This window comes from Lissotriton vulgaris, unplaced genomic scaffold (assembly GCF_964263255.1).
Source record: "Lissotriton vulgaris unplaced genomic scaffold, aLisVul1.2 SCAFFOLD_1784, whole genome shotgun sequence".
Lineage (NCBI taxonomy): Eukaryota > Metazoa > Chordata > Amphibia > Caudata > Salamandridae > Lissotriton > Lissotriton vulgaris.
In genome coordinates, this window is record NW_028253761.1 from 34,690 (window position 1) to 57,276 (window position 22,587).

The 22,587-nt window shown below is 47.3% G+C and overlaps 1 long non-coding RNA gene across 1 annotated transcript; it reads left to right on the plus strand.

Moving 5' to 3' along the window:
• The first annotated feature begins 560 nt into the window (after nt 1–560).
• Nucleotides 561–15,909, plus strand: LOC147660777 (uncharacterized). Its single transcript, XR_015306190.1, has 4 exons — nt 561–648; nt 746–1,130; nt 1,395–1,504; nt 15,733–15,909. It is a non-coding gene; the product is annotated as an uncharacterized LOC147660777 (long non-coding RNA).
• The last annotated feature ends 6,678 nt before the right edge of the window (nt 15,910–22,587 follow it).

Sequence of the window (22,587 nt, forward strand, 5' to 3'; positions counted from 1 at the left end):
TTCCATTCCATCTACTCCCACACAGGAGGGCTCCAAATGTCCATCGGCCATACACTGTGCTGGAGGATATGGTTGACGAGGAGGTGATCAGGAAATTCCGGCTTGATCGACGTAGATTGATGGAGCTTGTAGAACAGTTGTCTCCTCACCTGCAGCCACGGAGAACCTATCCAGGTTCCATTACACCCAGAGCAAAGGTGATGGCGGCACTACACTTCTTTGCGACTGGCACCTTTCAGTACACAGTTGGACATGCCGGGGGCATGTCACAGTCCATGTTCAGCACGGTACTTCGGGATGTTCTGAAAGCCATGATGCTGTACAAGTTTGACTACATCCATTTCCCACAGCCTGCAGAGTTGGCAGCGGTCAAAGCAGACTTCTATGCACTGGGTCAGATACCACACGTAGTGGGTTCGATTGATGGCACACATATCGCTCTCATTCCACCACGGGCACGTGAGCAGGTGTATAGGAATCGGAAGCACTTCCATTCCCTCAACGTGCAGGTGGTGTGCCAGGCCGACAACCTCATATCCCATGTGTGTGCAAGATTTCCTGGCCCTGCACATGACTCCCACATCATGCGGAGAAGCATTGTCCCCCAACTGATGGCAAATCTGCGTCCAGCACATGCGTGGCTTGTTGGTGAGTATGCTGTGGGGACAGGAGTGATATCTGTGTGGCATGGGGTGCCCACCAATTCTGGTAGTGATATTTCTGTCTCTCTCTTCCCCCAACATAGGCGACTCGGCTTACCCGAACAGGCCTTGGCTGCTGAGTCCCATACGTAATCCAACTACAGCGGGTGAAATGCGATACAATGATGCCCATGGAAGGACACGTAGAGTGGTTGAACGTACTTTTGGACTGCTGAAGTCTAGGTTTTGGTGCCTGGATAAGACTGGAGGGGCCCTGCCTTACTCACCAGGCAAAGTATGCAGGATCGTGATTGCCTGCTGCAGGCTCCACAACCTGGCTGTGCGCAATAACATGGAACTGCTCTTGGACCCTGAAGAACAACAAGTTCCTCGCCCTCCCAACCCACCCATGTCGACTGATGAGGATAGTGGTGAGGAGGAAGGTGTGGACCAGAGGCGCCAGCTCATTGATCGCTACTTCCCTTGATTGTGAGTGACCACCTCTTGTGCTGGTTGACTATGCCTTATGTATGTTTGCTGGTGTTGTGTGGTTGTGGTGTGCATCATCTGTGTGTTCTGCTATGTGATGTTAGCATGCGTGTGTGTTTATTGATTTGGACATGCAAGTCTCCATGATGTGTGTCCTCTCATCCAATGATTTTGTGATGAGTGTGGTTTGTGGAATGTTGCACTGCAGTGTGTTGTGATGGGTGTGATTCTGTTTCCTGACGTGTCTTTGCTGTCTCTCCCTAGGTCACTCCCGCTGCGGCATGATTATGTACGACTTGGATCCCTGCACCTGGTAACGTCTGTTTCTGATACAAACATGTGAATAAACATGGAGGCAACACATCATTGAGTGAGTAAGTGGTATTTATTTACAGGTTGTGCATTGGTACTGGTGCATAGTTACAAATGAGTGTGGGGTGGTGGAGTGGGAGTTGAAGGTAATGGCAGATGAAATGTTCGTGCTGACACCACATTGGGGGGTGTCTGGCTAGTCCAGCAGACCTGTGCCAATGATTGGCTATGTGGGACAGGATCGTTTTCTGGGTGAATGGCGGGCTCAGGAAGTGTCTCAGTCATTGCCGGCCCCTCTTGGGGGCGTGTGGATGGAGCATCCCCACTGCTCTCGACCACTTCCAGCCTCGGACGGCCCCTCCGTCTTGAAGGCGGGACTGAGTCAGCTGGGGGGGGCAGGTTGCTCCGGTGCCACATCCGTCGGCAGGGGCGCAGGTGGCGGTGGTGTTGCTGCCCGTGGCGTTGGTTGTGGGGGGGGGGGGGTGTTGCAGGCTATCCATCCCCTCCACATAGTTGTGTGCTGGGCCATGATGTCAACAATTTGGCCATGGCGGTAGTCAATGGCCCGCACCATGTTGGTGTTGTCCACTGAGTCCTGGTGGGCACGATCTGCCTGTGCCTGGCCACGCTCGTAGTTCGCCTGCACCCTGGCTAGGGCTTCCAGGGACTGTGCCACTGCATGGGGTGGGTGTCCTTCCTCTGCACGACGTTGTGTCGAACTCCTGCCTGGCTGATGTGGCCTCTGCTCTCTCGTTTGACGCCCACTCTCCCTGCGTGGCTCGGAAGTCGTAGGCCCTGCGTCGTGCGGTGGGTTAGGCAGGGTAGCAGAGGCAGGACTGGTGGTACTGGTGGTGGTGGCTGTGCAGGTCACTGTGGCCGGTGTAGCAGTAGTTGCAGAGGCGGCAGTAGTCTGGGCTGGAATGTCCTGGAAGCCAGATGGCCGTGGCAGCCCGCTTGTGCCCGCACCATCCTCCACACCGGAGCTGCCTGTGGCATCCTCCCCAGAGAGTCCTGTGTGAGGCGAGTCTTGAGGCCGGATGGTGGTTCCACCAGTGAGATTACGATCACCTGGGGGAAAAGATTGTGCAGATCAGTACTGTGGACATTACGTGTACATTTCACATTAATGACATATCAGTGTCCTGTCGCACACACCCCACCCACCACCACCACCCTCCCTGTGGACATGATGGCCTGTTGGGAGTTGTAGTAGTGACCTCTCACACAACCCACCCACCACCACCGCCCTCCCTGTGGACATGGGGGCCTGTTGGGAGTTGTGGTGCTATCCTCTCACACACCCCACCCACCACCACCGCCCTCCCTGTGGACATGGGGGCCTGTTGGGAGTTGTGGTGCTATCCTCTCACACACCCCACCCACCACCACCGCCCTCCCTGTGGACATGGGGGCCTGTTGGGAGTTGTGGTGCTATCCTCTCACACACCCCACCCACCACCACCGCCCTCCCTGTGGACATGGGGGCCTGTTGGGAGTTGTGGTGCTATCCTCTCACACACCCCACCCACCACCACCGCCCTCCCTGTGGACATTGGGGCCTGTTGGGAGTTGAAGTACTGACGTCTCTCACACACCCCACCCACCACCACCGCCCTCCCTGTGGACATGGGGGCCTGTTGGGAGTTGAAGTACTGACCTCTCTCACACACCCAACCCACCACCACCGCCCTCCCTATGGACATGGGGGCCTGTTGGGAGTTGTGGTGCTATCCTCTCACACACCCCACCCACCACCACCGCCCTCCCTATGGACATGGGGGCCTGTTGGGAGTTGAAGTACTGACCTTTCTCACACACCCCACCCACCACCACCGCCCTCCCTGTGGACATGGGGGCCTGTTGGGAGTTGTAGTAGTGACCTCTCACACATCCCACCCACCACCACCGCCCTCCCTGTGGACATGGGGGCCTGTTGGGAGTTGAAGTACTGACCTCTCACACACCCCACCCACCACCACCGCCCTCCCTGTGGACATGGGGGCCTGTTGGGAGTTGTAGTAGTGACCTCTCACACAACCCACCCACCACCACCGCCCTCCCTGTGGACATGGGGGCCTGTTGGAGTGGTTTAGACGTTGGTGACTATGTGGACTGCATGCATTGGTTGGGGCCTGGGAGATGTGTCTTCTGAGTTGTGTGAGGCAGACCATGTCGTTGTGCTCGTGGTGCTTGGTTTGTACTTACCAGCCTCTTCTCCTTCCTCAAGTCCTTCAAGGGTCTCTGGGTGCAGTATGCCCAGCACCTTTTCCTCCCAATCAGTGTAGGGCAAGGGCTCAGGGGGTGTTCCGCCGCCAGTGTGATGTGCCCGGAGATGGTTTTTGGCACGGATTCCTTTCACCCTAGTTTTAAGGTCATGCCACCGCCTCTGTATCTCCAGCTTTGTCCTCGGCACGTCCCTGACGCATTCACCCTAGTAACTATCCTGTCCCACATGTGATTTTTTCTAGCCACAGTGGTCTGCTGGACTAGGGCCCCGAATATGTGGGCTTCAACACGGATGACTTCATCCACCATTACCTTTAACTCAGTGTCCGTGAATTTAGGGTTCTTTTTGGGTGCCATGGTGAGTGGTGTTCAGGGTGTGGGTTTGAGTGAATTGGGAGGTGCAGGTGTGTGGTGTGTAGGAATGGTGTGGTGGGTGTTAGTGTTGTGGGTGTGTTTGGGTGGTGGTTGTGTGTCTTCTATAGGTGTGTGCTGTAGGTAGTCTTGGGCCTCTTGCTAGCAGCTATGCTGTGATGCAAAGGATTTAGGTAGTGGGTGGGAGTGCTTTTATGGTCTGTGTCTTGGTCCTGTCTCAATGGTTATTGGCAGTCAGGTGCTAGGTGGGTGTGTTGACTAGTGTGCATTATTTGGTACTTGGGGGTGGGTCATTGTGTCTTGTGATTGGTTTTGAGGTTTCAGGTGGGTGGTAGTTCTCTTTCCTGTGTTTGCAATTTACTTCCGTGGCACTTTTTGTCATTGGTTTGACGGTAGGGATGTTGTTCGTGTTTTCCTTCCGCTGTGATGCACGGTTTCTCGTAGCATTGTTACCGCAGCGGACGTGGATAGCGGTGCGTACCGGGGTACTGGCGGCATTATCCTAATCGCGGACACGGAGCCTCCGCAGGTATAGCGGTAGACGTGGCTGTTCCCGCGGTCATGTGCGTCCGCGGCGGGCAGTGTTTCATGGGTTCCGTCCGCTTGCGGCGCTCTCAGGTGTACTCCGTCCGCCACGGTTGGAGTTTCGTTCAAATATTATCCTAAGCGGTATGGCGGTTTGTCCACGGAGCACTCCGGAGTATCTTGCCCGCTTCCTTGACGGACGGAACACGTTTCCGTCCGCGATCCTAATCGACCCCTAAGTCTGTGACATGAGGGGGTTGATGGGTAGGTTTCTTTTTCTCTGTGAGCATCAGAAGTTTTCTATTTGGTTCCCCCTCCTCTGCCCAACATTTCTGCCTCAGTTGAGGGAGCTCTGATAGCAGTGTTCTTTTAAGCACTAGAGGCTCTTAAGGGAGCAGCGTTTGCGCACTTGGTGATACCCAGATGATGCACATGGGTTCATCAAGGCACAATGATTGGGCTGCTGGGATAATGCTGTACATGCCTTTGCTACTGTAAGAAAATAACTGCATAACCCAAGACCTCTGAACTCTGCCCTAGCCTATTGGTGTTTTTATTTCATTAATGTTTTTCCCTCCCCACTTTTTCTTGCAGAAAATTGCATTCCCTCTACTCCCTCTTGCTGCATTTCTTTGCTTCGGCTTTCTTACTCCTGTGCTTCCATTTCTCACCTCCCCAATTTCTCTGCTTAAGCTTCACTCCTTGCCATATTATGTATTTTGCTCTTTCCTCTTCTAAAACATTCTCCCTTTCTTGTTCTGATTCACTTCCATCTATTTTGCTCCTTCCTTTTAACTGTCCTTGCATTTTGATTTCTTATCTGTAATTATAATTCCATTCACTTTATTGTACGGTTTCTCTCGGTTGGTATGGCCAGTGCCGGCTCACACCACATCATTGGCATTATTTAAGGCTGCTTCTAGACTTATTAGCAGTTATGCAGAAGCTTGCATTGCAAAATGTATATAGGACTCAATACCTCTGTGGGTAACTAAGTGCTTGCCCACATGGGTAGAATGCTATGCCCTCTAAGCCAGAGTTTGTGGATGCATGGGTGCGGGCATTTTCGTGCCCTAGCAAGGTAACATGAGGGCATCGCACAGACAAATGACCATGCCACTGCCCTTAGTTAGCGAACAAATGCCCCCATAATGGAAGTGCACAGTGTTTATTCCCTTTTGTGCCCTGATGCTATTGCACCTGCTGCTCTATTGATGGCCACACCTCTGCTGATCTAGCTATTTTGTGGTGAGTCATGCTTGGTGATTAAAGCTCTTGTTTCTCCGGGAATAAATGCCATGTTTCCCAATATTACAGGTTTTCATATGGCAATACTGGTGATTGGTCAGGTGGTCTTCATATTCATGCCCCTTTATTCCCCCAAACCCATTCCAGATACTGATCAGATTTACTATTTTTCTAGTATTAGAAATGAAAATGCTTGACACAAATTCAGAACAAAGTCATGGAGTCTGGTTTCAGCATGTCTCCTACTTGGACCCTTAGAAGGTCCAATTGTGCATTATATGCAGTTTTCAATGGGCATGTGACTGCCTGACATATCTCTGCCTAATTGGCATCCAGCGTTTAAGAGGAGGGCAGGAGGAGCAGCCAGGGGACATTGGTTGGTCAGTTGTGGGCTGGAAAGGGGGCAGGTAGGGTAGTTTTTACATCATTAAAGAAATTCCAAAGTGAAGATGAGCAGGACTAAATGCAGAGCAAGGCTGAGGGTATGATTGCTGGAGAGCTGTGGGATGGTTTAGAAATGCTGCAGGTGAGGACAATCTGAACCTGATGGGACTAGCTGGTTTTCGGTCTGGTTAAAACATTCTAGGCTAGAAGGGTGATATTTATCTGCTCTGCTTAACACCAGTCAATTCTTGAACCTCAAACGTCCATGAAAAGGATCCTGGTGTTTATTGTAACTGCTCCCACCAAAAGAGTAGTTAACCATTATTTCCTTTTCAAACCTTAAATGGTGAAGTGCTGCATTGATCAACCGCTAGTTGTCATGCCATTGATCATTTTGCACCTCTGAAATCTTTCCAGAGTGTAGTGATTGAGCCATTTTGTATGGAAGCGGCTCGATTATGACCGTTGCCCACTACCAATTCAGTATATTTCGCTCTAATATAATGCTATGTAGGCTTGCATAATCTGAATTGGCTGTAAAATAGGACTTGATAATGTTCTTCATGTGCCTGACTGTAACTTGCTTAAAGGCAGGGCTTACCTATTGGCTTTGGCATACTCTAATGCCATCTTGCATACTTATTCGGGCTCTTTACGGGAATAGAGGTCTATGCCTCTGTGACTCCATTTTCTAAGCTGTCGCCATCTTCTAAGCTTTTCTGGGTGAGGAGTTATGTTTTACTTCTCACTTGTTTTTCACACTTTGTAAGCCAGTAGAAACTGGTTCTTACTCTGAGGAATGTGCTCGCTCTGACCCGGAGTCATAACAAACGCCTAGCTAGCTGATGCTGTGGCCTTGGCGCGTTGTGGTACGGAATCTGATGGGAACAGGAGGCGAAGCTTGCTAGAAGCTTCAACCAACGTTTCCACTTGTACTAAAGGGGGTGTTCGGATCTCGACCACTGGTAGTCCATCACGTTGCAGACGTGCAGTTGTGACAGTGGTCAGAGAATCCTGATTCGGCTGGAGAAACAGGCTCCCCTCTGGCGAAGTGGAAGCGGGATGTGTAGAAACTTGAGGTGTTCCACTAACTCTTATTTCTTAACTGTTCTTATTTAACTATCGCTCCTATTTTCAGGTTATATACTGATTTACACATAAGTTCTGTATATGTACATCCTAATTGCATTAGCAATTGCATAAGGATTGATGTGACGAAGGCCTATCATGACATAGTAGTAATTTTATCATTGTGTAATAAAGAAACACCAGAATATATATATCATTATTAGCTTGTATTCCTTGAGATGGGAGGTTGGGGCCTTTCTAACCCAAATGCTGTAGCATCGGAAGGATGGTAAGTTTCCCTTCCTACAGGTAATTGTTGAGGGAAATGTTCTGCTCTCGTCCAGGGAAACCAAAACTGATAAGTAATCCACCTGAGGCATTGTTAGGTGGAGTGCACGTTGTTTAAGCTCCACCAGGGTGGGCTTTGTTTCGCTTTGTTGTTACTCTGTGGCCCTTGATATTGTGATTTCGTTCCCTGGGCTACATTGTTACCTTGTGGCCCTTGGTTTCTTGCGTTTTATCGCGTGACGTTGTTTTCCTGGGTTGTTGTTATTGTTGTCACTGGTATTGTTTCTTGCGTTGTTGTCACCAGTTGGCGTTATTCGCAAGCTCCTCCGCAATAGCCATATATCTTCAGTTAATTGTTAGTATTATTCCTTTCTTAGGTAAGTATTGTGAAGTGTTGTATCCTTTTGGGTCCTGAGAAGGTTTACGGTTAGTATGCTCTGGTGATTGGCAGAATTATCAGGTCATTACACAGTCAACCCAACGGACCACAGGCAGTTTGGTTCTCGACTCAACTGCAGGTTCAAAAACAAATCTGCAGAAAGCTGGAGAGAATCTGGCATGCTTCTCATGAGATAGCTGGACAGTGCGGAATGAAACTGCTCTCTATCATAACAATATAAAAATAGCATCAAAAACCTATGTAACATCTGTTAGCCCAGGCTGGCAATTCCTGCTAAAGTCATTCTATCTTTGGCTTAAAATCTGTCCCACTCTATGCAATCTACCCCTAAAAGATGGCCATGAACCGCTTGAGTGGAAGGTTGCTCAGGTTAGACCAATTCGCAAGAGCACTAAAATTCCATAGATGGATTTTTCCAACCTCCATCCTATCTCGCTCCTCCCGTTCTTGAGTAAACTCATGGAAAAACATGTAAATATCCACCTCTCCAATGTTGTCGAACGAACTGGATGTTTAGATCCTTCCCAGTCCGGTTTTAGGCCCAAATACAGCACCGAATCAGCATTACTAGCGGTCACAGATAACATCAGGATGACCCTAGATAAGGGCCATTTTAGGTTTCTGGTGCTGTTGGACTTATCCGCGGCGTTCGACACAGTCTCCCACAATATATTGATTTAAAAGACTGGAAGAGGTTGGGTTAAGAAAATCTGCCTTGCAATGGATGAGGAGCTTTCTATCTGATCGCTCCCAGATTGTCAACCTAGGCCAGTACGGTTTGGCCCCATAGAACTGTCCAAGGGAGTACCTCGGGGCTCATGTCTGAGCCCTACATTATTTAACATCTAGATTGCTCCCTTGGCCAATCTTTTGAGGTCACATGAGTTCATCACCTTATCATATGCTGATGATATCCAGTAACTCATTCCATTCGACAAGTTCACCTCAACGGTACGGTTGGCCTTCTCCAATGGGATGAGAGCCATATCACACTGGATGAAGAATAATTTCCTCCAGTGTAATGTGGGAACCAAGATCATGCTCTTTGGAGAGGCTCCCCTCCTATGGACACCTGACTGGTGGCCGACCGACCTAGGTTTCCATCCTGCTCATAAGTTGACAGTCAAAAATCTGGGGATTCGGATGGATCAGACACTCATTCTGAAGGAGCACGTTGCTCAGATTGCGGGGTCTTGTTTCCATATAATGGGCCTACTCCACCAAGTTTTCCCTCTGCTTACTGACTCCTCTCGGAAAACTTTAGTCCAGGCGCTTGTGCTAAGTCCCTCCCGCCCTCTCTTTATGAAGCTGCACTGGCTCCCCATCCGTCAATGGGTTAAGTTTAAAATCTGTTGCACCATCCATAAGGCATTGCTCAACTTGGGTCCTTCTTACCTCTGAAATTCATTCCTTATGCTCCCTCAAGATCTTCTGCTAGAGTACCAAACACCTATTGTTGGTGCCTCGAGTAAGAAAAGCAAGATAAGGAGGAAGAGCGATCTCCCATCTCGGCCCTTGCTACTGGAACGAGCGGTCTTTATCTTTGAGACAGCGTCTAGATCATTTGCAATTCAGGAGGCTGCTTAAAAGCACACTTTTCTGTACCTGTTAACTTGCTGGAGCTGCACCTCACCCTCACAATCCATTTTAACCCTTCGGGGCTCGATTCTAGTGCTATATAAATAAATAAATTGGGAACCTATCCAAACAATGGTGCAGTTTCACTGTATGCGTATCCTTTTCTCAACCTGTGTCTGTCCACTCCCCTGGTGTACACTCCTGAAACATCAAAGGGGACTGGATTGCATCTGTGCTGTCCTGGAGCAGTACTGTGAAGGTCCACAGTCTCTGGTAAGTTGCATACTGTGTGTGGCATAATAATGATTGGATTTTCACAAGGTAGGGATGCACACCATTTCATCAGTTTTTTTAAAATGTTTTGCCAAAATTTAAATTGAATGCATGCAGCTCGATGTGGGTGCCATTCCCACCCTTCACCCGAGTAGAAAACATCGTCATATCTGGGGCGTCATCACGCCCCTGTCGAACGCACAGCTAAAGTAGCCTGCTAGGCCATTGTGAGAAGTTGGCCTGATATATAGTGCTCACTATTCTAGTGATCACTGTGTATCATACCAAACGACCCTTATTGATGATTGGTTGTAAGTCAACCTTATAGACCAGCTATCCTAGTAGCGTGGACAAAAGCAGTCTTTAGGCTAAACTCTAGAGGGCGTGTTAAGCCAGCTGTTATACCATCACATATACCCCTTGAACACCAAGTGAAAGGACAACACACAAGTTGTTATGAAAAATAAAGTATATTTATTTATAACAAGTCTACCCTGAACTCTTTGAGTCAGGGAGCTAAGCACAATACAAAACTCTTAAGAAAATACTTCAAGTTGCACAATTTACACAAATGCCCGAGGGGCACGAAAAACCATATACTCTAAAAGTGGAATGCGAAATACTAGCTGGTAAGTAACAAGATCCAGAGGCTTCAGGATCGCTAGGACTACAATACTGAACCCTAAGGTTTGGAGCAGGAGGCCTAGGGAGATCGGGTGCAGAGTGTGCACTCTCACGCGGGATGCGGGACAAAGTCTATGGAGGCTAGTATTTCTAAAGTCACTGTTTTCGGACGAATCCGACTAGCTAGACTTGAAACGAAAAAGGATCTGGACGCTTGGATAGTGATCCTGCGTTGGAGCACCGAAATGCTCGGGTTACCTAGCCCAGGGGCTGCGGCTGCATAGGGTTCAAAAGACGTCGGGAATCCTCGTTGTAGTCTATGGAGCCTGAAAGAAGAAGTTGCTGGCAGGCGACCAGTGAAGATGTTCAGAGTGATCCAAGCCTGGATCGGTGATGGAGATGACCTGAAAGCAGAGGGGACTCAGTTCTTAATCACTAGCCAGTGATTGTGTGGGCACCAGGGTGGCACCGGATGAAGTCCCCTCGACCAGGTGAGTGGGCGACTCTGGACTCTGCAGTCACATGGGCTAGGAGGCGTTGTCGGCGACCAGGCTGGAGGTGCGAGCTGTCCCACAAGGGTCTCTGCTGATGGTGATGTTGGAACCAGGATTTGAGCAACAAACCTTGGCAAAGGCAAGCCCACGCGGTGGAGTCAAGATGGCGTCTGGAGTGGACCAGGAGGGTCCAGGGTGCTCCTCTTTTGGAGGGTAGCAAGGGCCAGTCTGGAGCAACCAGACCAGCAATGAAATAGTCATGGTACGTCGTCAAGAGGGCCACTAGCCAGCAGGCAAGTGGCCGGACAACGCGGTGAGCAGCAAAGAGCAGAAGGGCCCCACGCAGATCTCGTGGATGCTGGGGGCTGGACTTCGGTGCTGGAGCTGCTCAGGGTTAGGGCTTCTCAAACCCCAGTGCACTCACTCGAGGATCCCTCGGCGGTCGTGTTCGTTAAGCGTTGTGCAGTTTCAGAAGATGGCCGGTCCCTCAGGTCTCGTCACACCCACGGATCTCAGCTGGGCTGATAATACAGGTAGAGGTCAGAGATGCCAGGGAATCCGGGTCTTGTCGAGCTGGGCAGTCTTGATCCGGAGGATGGACTTACAGCAAACCGCGATGCTTAGATGGTGCCTGCGGGTGCAGGGTGGCTACTCCTTAGCCACAAGGGAGAGTCTTCAGAAAAAGCCAAGAGTTCCTTTCGTGGAAAGTAGTTCAAGATTCAGATTTATCTAAATTGGGAAGGGGGCCCGCTCCTACCTTTATTCTAAGAAAAGGGGCTGGCACGCGACTAGGTCCTGCCCATGGGTGGGACCAGGAGGGGGGTGGTTACACCCCTCTCCCTTGTCCGGACTTTCCTCAGCTCAGGGGCTGGTGTGCCCCTGGAACTGGTTTGAGCCGGCATATGCACAGTGAGCACCGGGGTGCCACTTGCAGTCACCTTCCTCTCAGCGCTGCCTACCTGGGATACACAAAACCCTGTCTGGGATGGTGCTAGCACCGCCCCTGACAGGAAACCCTTTGTCCAAGCTCTCCTCGCTGGAAGGACTCCCAGCAGCAGGAGGTCAGACTTGTGTCTGTGATGGCAGCATCCATTTTGTAATGCTGAGGCTCGAGTTAACTTTAACCGGGGTTCACAGTTACATACATGTCGTGTCCCTCTAGAAGGGTGGAATGCTAACCCCGTCTCCAGAATTGGCGAGGGGTTAGTATTCCAATTCGTATGACACCTTATTCGACATGTTTTGATAAAGTGATACCAAAGTTGGCAAATAACCTCGAGGATTATAATGCACTTAAGAGTATATGGTACACGTTATCATAGAACAGCTATTAGGACTTGGTTCCGCAAGCTGCAAACGGGCTCAGCTCATGCCAGAGCACCATCTCACATAATTCCAAGCACTCTGCCTTCAGGATTGTTAAGGCCTGCCATAGGAGTGACTGCTAGGAATATATGTGTCCATTTTAGGGTTAGATATAGGAATGCTATATCTAAAGCAAAGGGTGATTACACCACCTTGCCCCAGCTGTCGTGCAACCAGTTGTGTTAGATTTGGATGGCCAGCCAGGGGTGGCATAATACATGCTGCAGCCCCTGGTAGGCCCTGGGTACACCTATGCCCTGGATACCTAAGGTATGCTATACAGGGACTGATAAGGTGACTCAGTATCCAATTAGATATGCACCTAAGTTACATGAATCCATTTTACAGAGAGAGCAGTATGCCTGGGGCCCTGAATAGCAGGGTCCCAGGTCAACTAAGTCGAAAAACCAGCAAAACACCAGGCAAAAAGTTGGGGGTAACCATAGTCAGATATACACCTTCCTACAGCCATCATCAAATAACTTGAATTTTATCCATATGTTCCATTTTTTACTGTATGAAAAGAAATGAGGACGTCGGTTCGGTAACGAGAATGGCAGTGACCCCTGATGAAGGGCAACAGAGGCTCAAAATGCATTGGGTTTTTAAAGAAATAAACCACACTGCTTAAAGACTAATTTGCATCTGTCGTGTTTTTGCCAGAGGTTCAGATGGCCCAGCTTGAACATTAGAAAAAGTGAAAATTGGCAATTCCACTCCGCGCGTGGAGAGAAACGTTGAAAACAAGTTGATTTAATGTGTACAAATGGATTAAAAATGGGAACATGGATAAAATTCAAGTTATGTGATGATGGCCTAGCAGGTTACTTTAGCTATGCGTTCGACAGGGATGTGAGGACGCCACAGATATGAAGATGTTTTCTACAATGACTGGCTCATCCATCGTTACATCCACTCATACACCCCTCTACCATTTCACTCACAATCTATTTACTGTTCCATCCAGACAATCATCTATCTTGCCTTTCACTTATCCATCTTTACATCCATCCTTTCACTCGCCCTTATTTCCACCCTTTCCCATCCTAGTTCAGTGTGAGCCTTTGTCTGCCAAGCTTCAGACAGATGAGGCCCATCAAGAACTTCACTATGGGAGGGTGGGGGTGATGCTCCTAATGGAGTGGCTTAACTGCACACTTAAACTTAGTCTGCTAGTTGTCTGCAGATGGTTCCTTCCTTTTTCTTGGGCAATTACAGTCCATATTGATGCACTGTGCGTTTGTGCCTGGAGAGCAGCCCCCCTGCATACCTCCTACAGCCTGCGCCTCTGTGATAATCATCATTGTTGCTACCCACTCCTTCCTTGTCCTCAATGGCCTGGCCTACCACTAGCCATTGACGTTAATGGAGTTTTGCAACTCCTCCCAGGGCCACTGTTCATGCACCCCAAAAGCAACTAGATCCATGGTGTTCTAATCCAGCACTCCCTCATGTGATGTCACAGCTGTAGCTTGTGCCTGCAGATTGACTAAAACCTCACACACCTAGTGATTGTGTAATAAGACCTCTTTAAAGTTTAGTAGAGTTCCCCCAAGAGATTCAGGACACTTCCTCGAAGCAGTAATTTCTTTTCAACTTCTGTTTTATTGTCCCTGTTCTTGCCTCTTCCCAGAGGGTGGAAGGCAATGCCCCTTTTGCCCATTAACACCAGTCTCCCCTGAAGCAAACTCATATGGTAATTTAATTTCTGAAGCATCTTTGGCTTTGTATGGCCTACTTAATTTTTCTTTTCCCTGAACTGTAGGAAAGGCCTGAGCACTCAAGCCATGGTAAATAACCGCTATTGCTTGATGTCAGCGAATTTCAGTGAGCACCCGAGGCATCACCTAAATTGTGCCAGTTTACCTTAAGTGGTTCTCATTCTTTGACCACCCCCTTCTCCCCCCTCCAAGACGCAGGCTCCTATTTGCTTTGTAGATGCCATCTGCAGTGGCGGACGGTAAGTTTTTTGAGGGAGGGGGTGGGCTGGACACATGCACAACACTTACAGCCAGGCATTTACACACATGCACCCACACACAAACACATTCATTTACAACACTTTCTACCATACATGCACGCAACAAACATTAAACATTAATTTAAAATAAAACAAAACGCTCTTACCTGCAGCCAGCTTTGCCTCAGAAGTTCCTGGAGGCTTGGGACTTCTGCTTTTCCTCATTGGCTGACCTAAGGTCCGCCAATGAGGGAAGGCAGCAGTCCAAACGTCATCAGAGTGGGATGGGGTCAGTGAGACTGCTGACTCCACCCCACTCTATGAGGAAGTGTCACTGATTGACACTCTATCCAGGGCGCTTCAGGGCTTAAAACTGAAGCGCCCAGGTGCGGGGCAATCCGTGACGCTACCTTTTGTCACAGAGGGGCGGGCCTGGAGGAACTTTGCAAAGCGGAGGACATCACCCCCACTGGAGCTGTGACCTCCTTAGCCCAGCAAACATTAGCGGAGGCCGCCAGGAGCCTGTGTATTTTGCTCATATCTGACTTTTGGCTGCTTGAACTGAAAGTGAACTGTGTCTATCAGGCCGACAGACACTGTTGCTGAGGGGCAAAAGGTGAAGGGGCGTGGGCCCTCAGCCCCAATGGACCGGCCACGCCTGGCCATGTGATCTCATTTGAACCACACATGGTGACCGCAAAGGCAGTGGTTGAATTGCTTTAAGAAAAGGCAAGGGGATGCTAATTACATTATTTGGTGTCCATGACTGGTGCTCAGAGTCAAGAGCTAGTACAAAGTTCACTTGCAGGTATCAAAGCTAGCACTGAGTACAGGACGAAAATGGCTTTTTCTTAAGTTTTTATTTTTGTTAGAGCATTGCTAACTTACCGTTTTGAGGTGGTATGCCCATGTGACTCTTTGTTTGTACCTCATTGCAGAAATTGCTCTCATCAAGGCAACCACGCATATGGTGGTCTGATGTGAAGAAAAGTGCTTAGAAATTCTGCTGGAGGTGGTAACAGTGGTGGGTGGAATCAAATCCAGTGGATTTTAAGTCACTGAGTACCTTAAATGGCTGGATCATTAGCCCCTGTGAAAACATCTCAGTTTACTACCCTGTGCCGAAATAGGTAGCCCCCTTGAAGGGACTCTAGTATTGCTTGCCTGTTAAGGCTCGAAGTTGAGAATGAGCGACCACACCAGTTTAATTGAGCAAGATAGTGGCACTAATGTCACACACAGGACAGCAGGCTCTTTAGACTGGCTGTTATTAAGGGACAGTATTCGTGTTGGGAAGAGTGGCAAAGGAACCATTCTTTCAATCTTGTGACTTGCCAATAGTTTTTCGTCTAGCCTATCTATCACCATTTGGATCTTCCAGTAAGATTTCACTACAAGCATTCGTTCCTACTTGCAGTAATCTGGATAAAAATATTAAAATTTCAAATGTGATTTAGCTACCTCTTTTGTTTGGTTCCTTTCTAGGGATTGGCTCTTCGCCCACCCAGCCTTCTGCGTGTGCTGCTTCATCTCAATCTCTTGTCACTCGACCATGGTTAGATGATCATCTGTCCTCACCACTGATGCAGGCAGTCATCACAGGCCACTTCGAGCGGACCTCTCAACCGATGCTCCAAAGTACATTAATGGTGGATGTGAAACCCTGGGATTCTTTTCCTTCTTTTATCTACTTTCCCAGTGACAGAGAGATCCTGTACTTTGACATGGGCAATATGCTTAGTGAAGGTAAAATTGTTGTCCATCTCCTGCGTGGCATCACATCTTGCTTTCCACCATCAAAAGTTTACATGGGTAAAAAAAAGTGTTACTTTCTCAATACATATACTTAGTGTCATAATCTGCTTTGGTGTAACGGTTATAAATCGTCTGTATTTATAGGTCATTTATTAGGACTGCTGCAGTTGCATTTGCTAGCTACAGCTATAGTTCATTAATTCAGGGTCACGTTTAAATGCCACTTTGGCAAAACACATTGAAGAGCAAATGTGTTTTCTGTGCTCTTGCAGATCTTCAGTTCTTTCTGTTAGTTCATTAACTTGTTCAGGGATAAAAATTCTGCATTTTAAGTTATGCATCCTGCATGGTCTACTGGCTGGGTTGGTGTGCTTGGAGAGAATTTCAGGCCAAGGTATGGTCGGACTTAACAATGTGTGACAATAGGCTTCACAATAAAAAAATCATTAAAAAAAATCCTCCTTGTAAGAAGTTGGGGTTCTGTAAGGATTCATATCAAGTATATCGAAGACCTACCCCTAGGGAATTAATAGGATACAACAAGAGTTTGTTGTAATCCCTTTTCTAGAAAAAATACTTTTTCTCTTGAGACGCTTCAGCCACCAGGGTTGCCCCTAGGTGGCATGCTTCATCATTGGGGTTCCTCTCAATCCTCTATGGTTTGATGCGTGCTGCGACTTGCGAATTGTGTAAGAACGCTTTTTATTGGAGGTTATCTGTACTGCAGTGATGTGGAGTGGAAAGGAAATAAAAAAAAATACCAAACTAGTTGGCCACTCTTTTATTCCCACCCCTAGTTGGTATGGTTAAACATTTGGTGGCGTTTACTGAGAAGAAACCTTACCTTAATGAGTCTCTCTCAGTAATGTGCTTTTGTCAACATATTTCGAGCTGTTTCCCCCAATAGCTCTTTATCAGGACTCAATGGGTGCTAGCCCCATATGTACCACTCCTAGTGAATCCTCTATGGATGGACACAAACCATGCACACCTAATGTGTACTGTATACATAAGAATCTAGTGATACATTTGTGTTTCTGTTAATGCTATATTATTGCATCATGGTCAAAGCCAGGGGTAGATGGGCTTATAGTCACACTTTTGTCAAAGCTGCCTCTGGTACAGTAACCTACTTCTCTCCTTGGACACAGAATACAGTATGCGGTCTCCAGGGACGCTGACTGTAAAGTCAATATGCCAACTTTTTAGCCAACTGACTACATCCATCTGTTTTTAGATGTTGACTTGATGAAATTGTGCAGCAAACAAATTTGCATGCTGAACAATTTCTGAGGGGGCACGGAGGCACTCTCAGGCCTCATTCTAGGGCATGTAAGTGGACTCTCACTTAATTGAATTGAAGATATTTTTGGGCCTCACGCTTAAAATGGCGGTAGTGCATAAACCAACCTTGCTGTCCTCCTGGTCTATGCGCACGGTTTGGTTAACACCTCTTCGCACCATACATGAGCTGAGTTCGTATTTTGCTATCGCAGTGCATGCTGCATTTCAATGACCTTTCTGCTGCATTATTCCAGGACCATCCAGACCCATGAGAGGTTGTTTACAATTCAGCTTTTTGTGGAGCATTTGTCTGCCTGGTTTCCAGAGGTTTATACTCTGGAAAGAATATAGCTGTTGATGAGTCCTTGATCTTGTATAAAGGGTGGCTGATGTTCAGGCAGAACATTCAGAGTAAACTCGCTCACTATGGCATCAAGCTGTACATGCTGTGAGAGCTCGACTGGCTTTGTGTACAGCTTGGGACTGTATACAGAGAAGGACACCACTCTAAACCCTGTAGGTTGCCTTCCCACGCACAAAACATTGTATTGGAGCTTGTCCAGCCACTCTTTCACAAAGGTTATAACAGTTATGTGGACAATTTCTTTATAGGAGTAGAGTTGTTCAGGGAGCTCTATAAAGTTGGCACTGTGGCCTGCGTTAAAATTAATGTTCTCTGCAAAGGATTCCAACAGGAGCTTGTTTGCGCGAAGCTCCAGAAATTCCAGAGCACTGCATTGCATTCCATCTAACTGCTCGCTGTAAAGCTCTCAGATAGGCATGACCTGTACATGTTAACTAGAAATCCGGCTGAGAGCACTTCCCTCTTCACGGTTTGGGGTCAGATGGCTGAAGTCCACAAGCCCACCTGTATACTTGATTGCAACAAGTACATGGGTAGAATGGACAAGAACGACCAGGTTCTTCAGGCATACAATGAGTCATGAAACTCGCACTTGGTATACGAGACTGTTTATTCACCTGTTCCAGATGGCAACCTACAATGCATGTTGTTTATAGTTAGACCACCACAGGAAGTCTCGTATTTCCTTGACTTTCAGTAGTCTGTGATTGAAAGTCTTACCGCCACAGAAGCAGCAGCCTCCACTTTCTGGATGTGCTCTCTCTCTCTGTCTCTCTGTCTCTCTGTCTCTCTGTCTCTCTGTCTGTCTGTCTGTCTCTCTGTCTGTCTCTCTGTCTCTCTCTGTCTCTCTGTCTCTCTGTCTCTTCTCTCCTCTCTCTCTCTCTCTCCCCTGTCTTTTTCTCTCTCCCCTGTCTTTTTCTCTCTCTCTCTCTCTCCTGTCTTTTTCTCTCTCCCCTGTCTTTCTCTCTCTCTCTCTCTCTCTCTCCCCTGTCTTTCTCTCTCTCTCTCTCTCTCTCTCTCTCTCTCTCTCTCTCTCTCCCCCTGTCTTTTTCTCTCTCTGTCTCTCTCTCTCTCTCCCCTCTCTCTCTCCCCTCTCTCACTCTCTCTCTCTCTCCCCTGTCTCTCTCTCTCTATCATCCCACCAGCTCTACCTGCCTCGCTACTTTGCTTACCTGACCTGTCATTCTGTGCTTCACCTTTCTGTTTGTGCTATCTCATTATAACTCACCTCTCTTCCTATCTTATTTCTCTATAGATCTTGCTCCTCGGGTTTGAATCTTTCTTACCAGCCTACATTTAAAGCTGCATGGCAGGCCTCTAAAAAAAAAAAGGCATTGGCATAGCCAATAGGTCTCACCTTTGGGACATTATAAGTTTTTAGTCATGCAACAGTTGATGTTATTGCACCAAGGATATTGTACTGCATAACTATAAATAATTATAAGGTCCCAAAAGCGAGACCTATTGGCTATGCCAATGCTTGTTTCCTACTTGCTTTATGTTGTATCCTACTAAGGCAGAATACTGGGAAATTGACGGAGGTGGACCTGCCAATGGGTAAACCTTTCAATTGGTGCCGGTCACTCCTTCTCTAGGCAAGCAGCAACAGAATATTTGTTCATGTACTTCATCAAATCATGAACTTCTTGTTACCTTTATCTGCTTTCTGAATGTGGTGGTACTTTTCTTTGCCAATTGACAAGTGCATTATAGTCCCCACACTGCACATACTGGTGGACAGAACATGCACCACATTAACCAAAAGGTTAAAGTCTTGACTGGATTTCGAAGTGCTTGTTAGGGAACGTATATATACTAAACAAGGACTACCCTGATTGCCATTGAGAACTGTAGTAAGTGTATTAAGTCAAACAAATATCCAATGTGACTTATTCACCAACATTTCTACTTGTTTTCAAAGTGTGCAAACTCCATTATTAACTTGTATCATAACCATGTTATTGAAAAGGGATACAGGACACAATCTCTTGTATGAGGTTTGTTTCAACATCTTTAATTTAAGATGAGAAAACAATCCTCATGCAAAATATTGTGCCCTGTATCTATTCTCAATAACATTGTGTATGATGCAGGTTAGTAATTGAGTTTTCACGCTGTCAAAGTAAGTGTCGGTGACAGAGACCCACAGGACCTTTGCTTGGTTTATTATTTTAGGGAACTTAGGCAATATACCCCAGCATGTTTGCCTACTTTTCAAAGGGAGCTAAGCTTGCTCAGTTCGAGATATGGCATACTGGGATACTCGGACACCCTCCAACTTGCATCCACAAACTGGAAGGAGTTTGATTCAGCACAGCGAGAGCATTGATGGCATGTGACAACCATTTTATGAAACTGCAAGTAGCTAGAGATGGAAGGCATTTGTACAGGTTCATTTGACAATTAGACGGTTTAGTCTCGGACTCTGAGGACAGGCATACTTTCGGGTTAGAACAACTTGGAGTAGGTGGGCTTTCCCAGGAATATTGCATAGGTAGAAGGCAGATAGTAAAGGTAGTACAGATACACGTCACAACTTTATATTCACCCATGGATTCAAATCCATTGCTGCGACTCTCTCACTGAATTTACTACACTACTTATGGGTCAATGCCGCTTACCATGTTCATTCTCCGTCAGAATTTAGTAGATGTTCAGTTTGCTGTATAAGTGCATTACAGTCACTGCAAATAATGGCGTTTTAGACATATGCTACGTTGTCACGGACTACTCAGGGTTCATAATCTACCCTTCTTCATAGTTTATGATCTCTTTAGAAAGCTTTGGAAAATTTCCAGCATATTTACCTTATTTTCAAAGGTAGATGTGCTTGCTTAGTTTGAGATATGGCTTTGTGGCCTCCTCCGGCAACCCCCAACTTGCATCCACCAACTGGAAAGAGTTGGATTTAGCACAGTGAGTGCCGCTAAAGGTGCATGAAAGTCTTCCTGAGCCTCATGTAGCTGTCATGGGAGCCATTAGTAAAGGTTCACTCAGCATGAGTTGGGTAACCTTCACGAAGGAGGCGTAGACTTGGCAGGTAGTAAAATGTAGTCAAACTCATTGTCTTGTGGTGTATAAATTTGGTGGGCCCTTGCATGGCTGCTGTATGTTTGTGAGTGCAAGTGTTCTGGTTGATTGGGCCTGTGGCTGGCCGTTTGGAAGCCTTGTGTGTGGTACGTGAATGGATCATAAGGTGGTTGGTGCATGAAGTGGCATTATGGCTCACCTTTAGAAGGCTTGGTTTCAATATTTACATACTTTGATAAGTATTTGTGCTATGAACCCAGTGTTTCTGGAGGTGCTAAAACCAACTAGTGTAAGTAGTGGATTAACTTGATCAAATTAGTGTTAAATTATATTTGTGGCAGTTTAATGGCCTTTTGTAAGATTTTTTTTTGTCTTGTCAATATGGGGAGCTGGCGATTTTGTGCCCTAGCTCAGTCGTCACCTAGGCAAACAAGGGGAACACTGGTTGGTAGGACATTTGTGCCGGCACGGTGATCTCACACAAATTTGTGGATTTTTTTCTTTTTTCCCAGCTAAATTTGAGGTTTGCAGTGGATTCTGGGTAGGCAAACCTTGGGGGATCCACACAAGCCTTACCTCCCTAGACTCCTCAGGGTGTCCAGTAGTCCGAATAGTGCAGGTTTGATAGGTTTCCCTAGAAGGCTGCTGAGTCAGAGGCAAAAAAAACTTGTGGCACCCCTTGTGAAACCAGGTCTTCTTGCGATGGGCAATTCTCATGTCTCCACAATACATTTTGGCCCTTGCCTGTCACAGGTACTTGATCCACCCACACAAGTGGGATTCCATTTTTATCGGACGCCTTTGGTGTGTGGATTTATTTTTACAAACTTTGCTAGGGAATCTTGGTAACAGAACCTGGTTAAAGCCATCCAGGTCATCCTGGATTCCTCTAGGTGTCTAGTTTTCAGAAAAATGTCCAGGTATGCTAGGTTTCCCTAGGTGCTAGCTACACTGATCACGCTCATGATGTGTGTGTCTCAGGAAAACATTCGTATTTATAAGGGCCCTCACTCACCAACCTAGTTGGTGGCATGCTTCATCATCTGGTCCCACCTGAGGCGCAGAGTGTGCCTTAGGTGTGCTGCGACGCCTGTTTACAGCAGAGCGGGAAGTGTTAAGTGAGTGTGCAGTGGTGGTGTTTAGAGTGAGGTTCAAAAATTGTCCTATGGGTCTCAGCGTCCAAAAGATATTTTATTAATGGGCACTTGGCAGAGTTAAAAACAATGCTTTTGGATGTGGTAGGAGGGACTTATGGTCTTCCACGTCCGGTGTGGTTAACTAGTTTCAGCCAGACCTCGTATTAAAAAACTGGCTTTCTTCAGGACCTACGTGTGAGGATTGAGATAAGGAACTTAATGATATAAGCGTCCTATGTGGAGCACTCGCCACGGTGCTTTAACTGTAAGAGGAGGATTTCCTCTAAGTTTGTACCTGTAAAGAAAGATGGACGAAACAAACCGGTAGACACATATGTAAGAAACAATCGACTCAGGCACGTGATCAGTGGATTTGGTATGAGGTGCCTTAGTAGTGAGCAGAAAACCGACCGTGTTATGTGGTTTGTGAAATTGTTGGCCGATTAGGGCTACTATTCGGTATTTGTGCTATAACTTATGGCTGTAAACAACATAATGTAGTGAACAAGGAAAGTGCTCTCAGGATCCACTGTTACACCTCTTGCTGCCGGCCAGGAACTCAGTGGATGGAGACGCGGAGTTCCGTGTGTGGTTTAAATAGCAATTTCATGCCGCAGATGGAGCTTGTTAAAGTGAAATGTGACTTTGCTGCGAGTAGCGTCTGTAGGGAGGAGTAAGAACAGACAACACAAAAAACAGACTAGTACTGTGAGTGGCATTATTATAAGATGCTTGTGTCAGAAAAAGGAGCGCAATATTAAAAGCAAATTG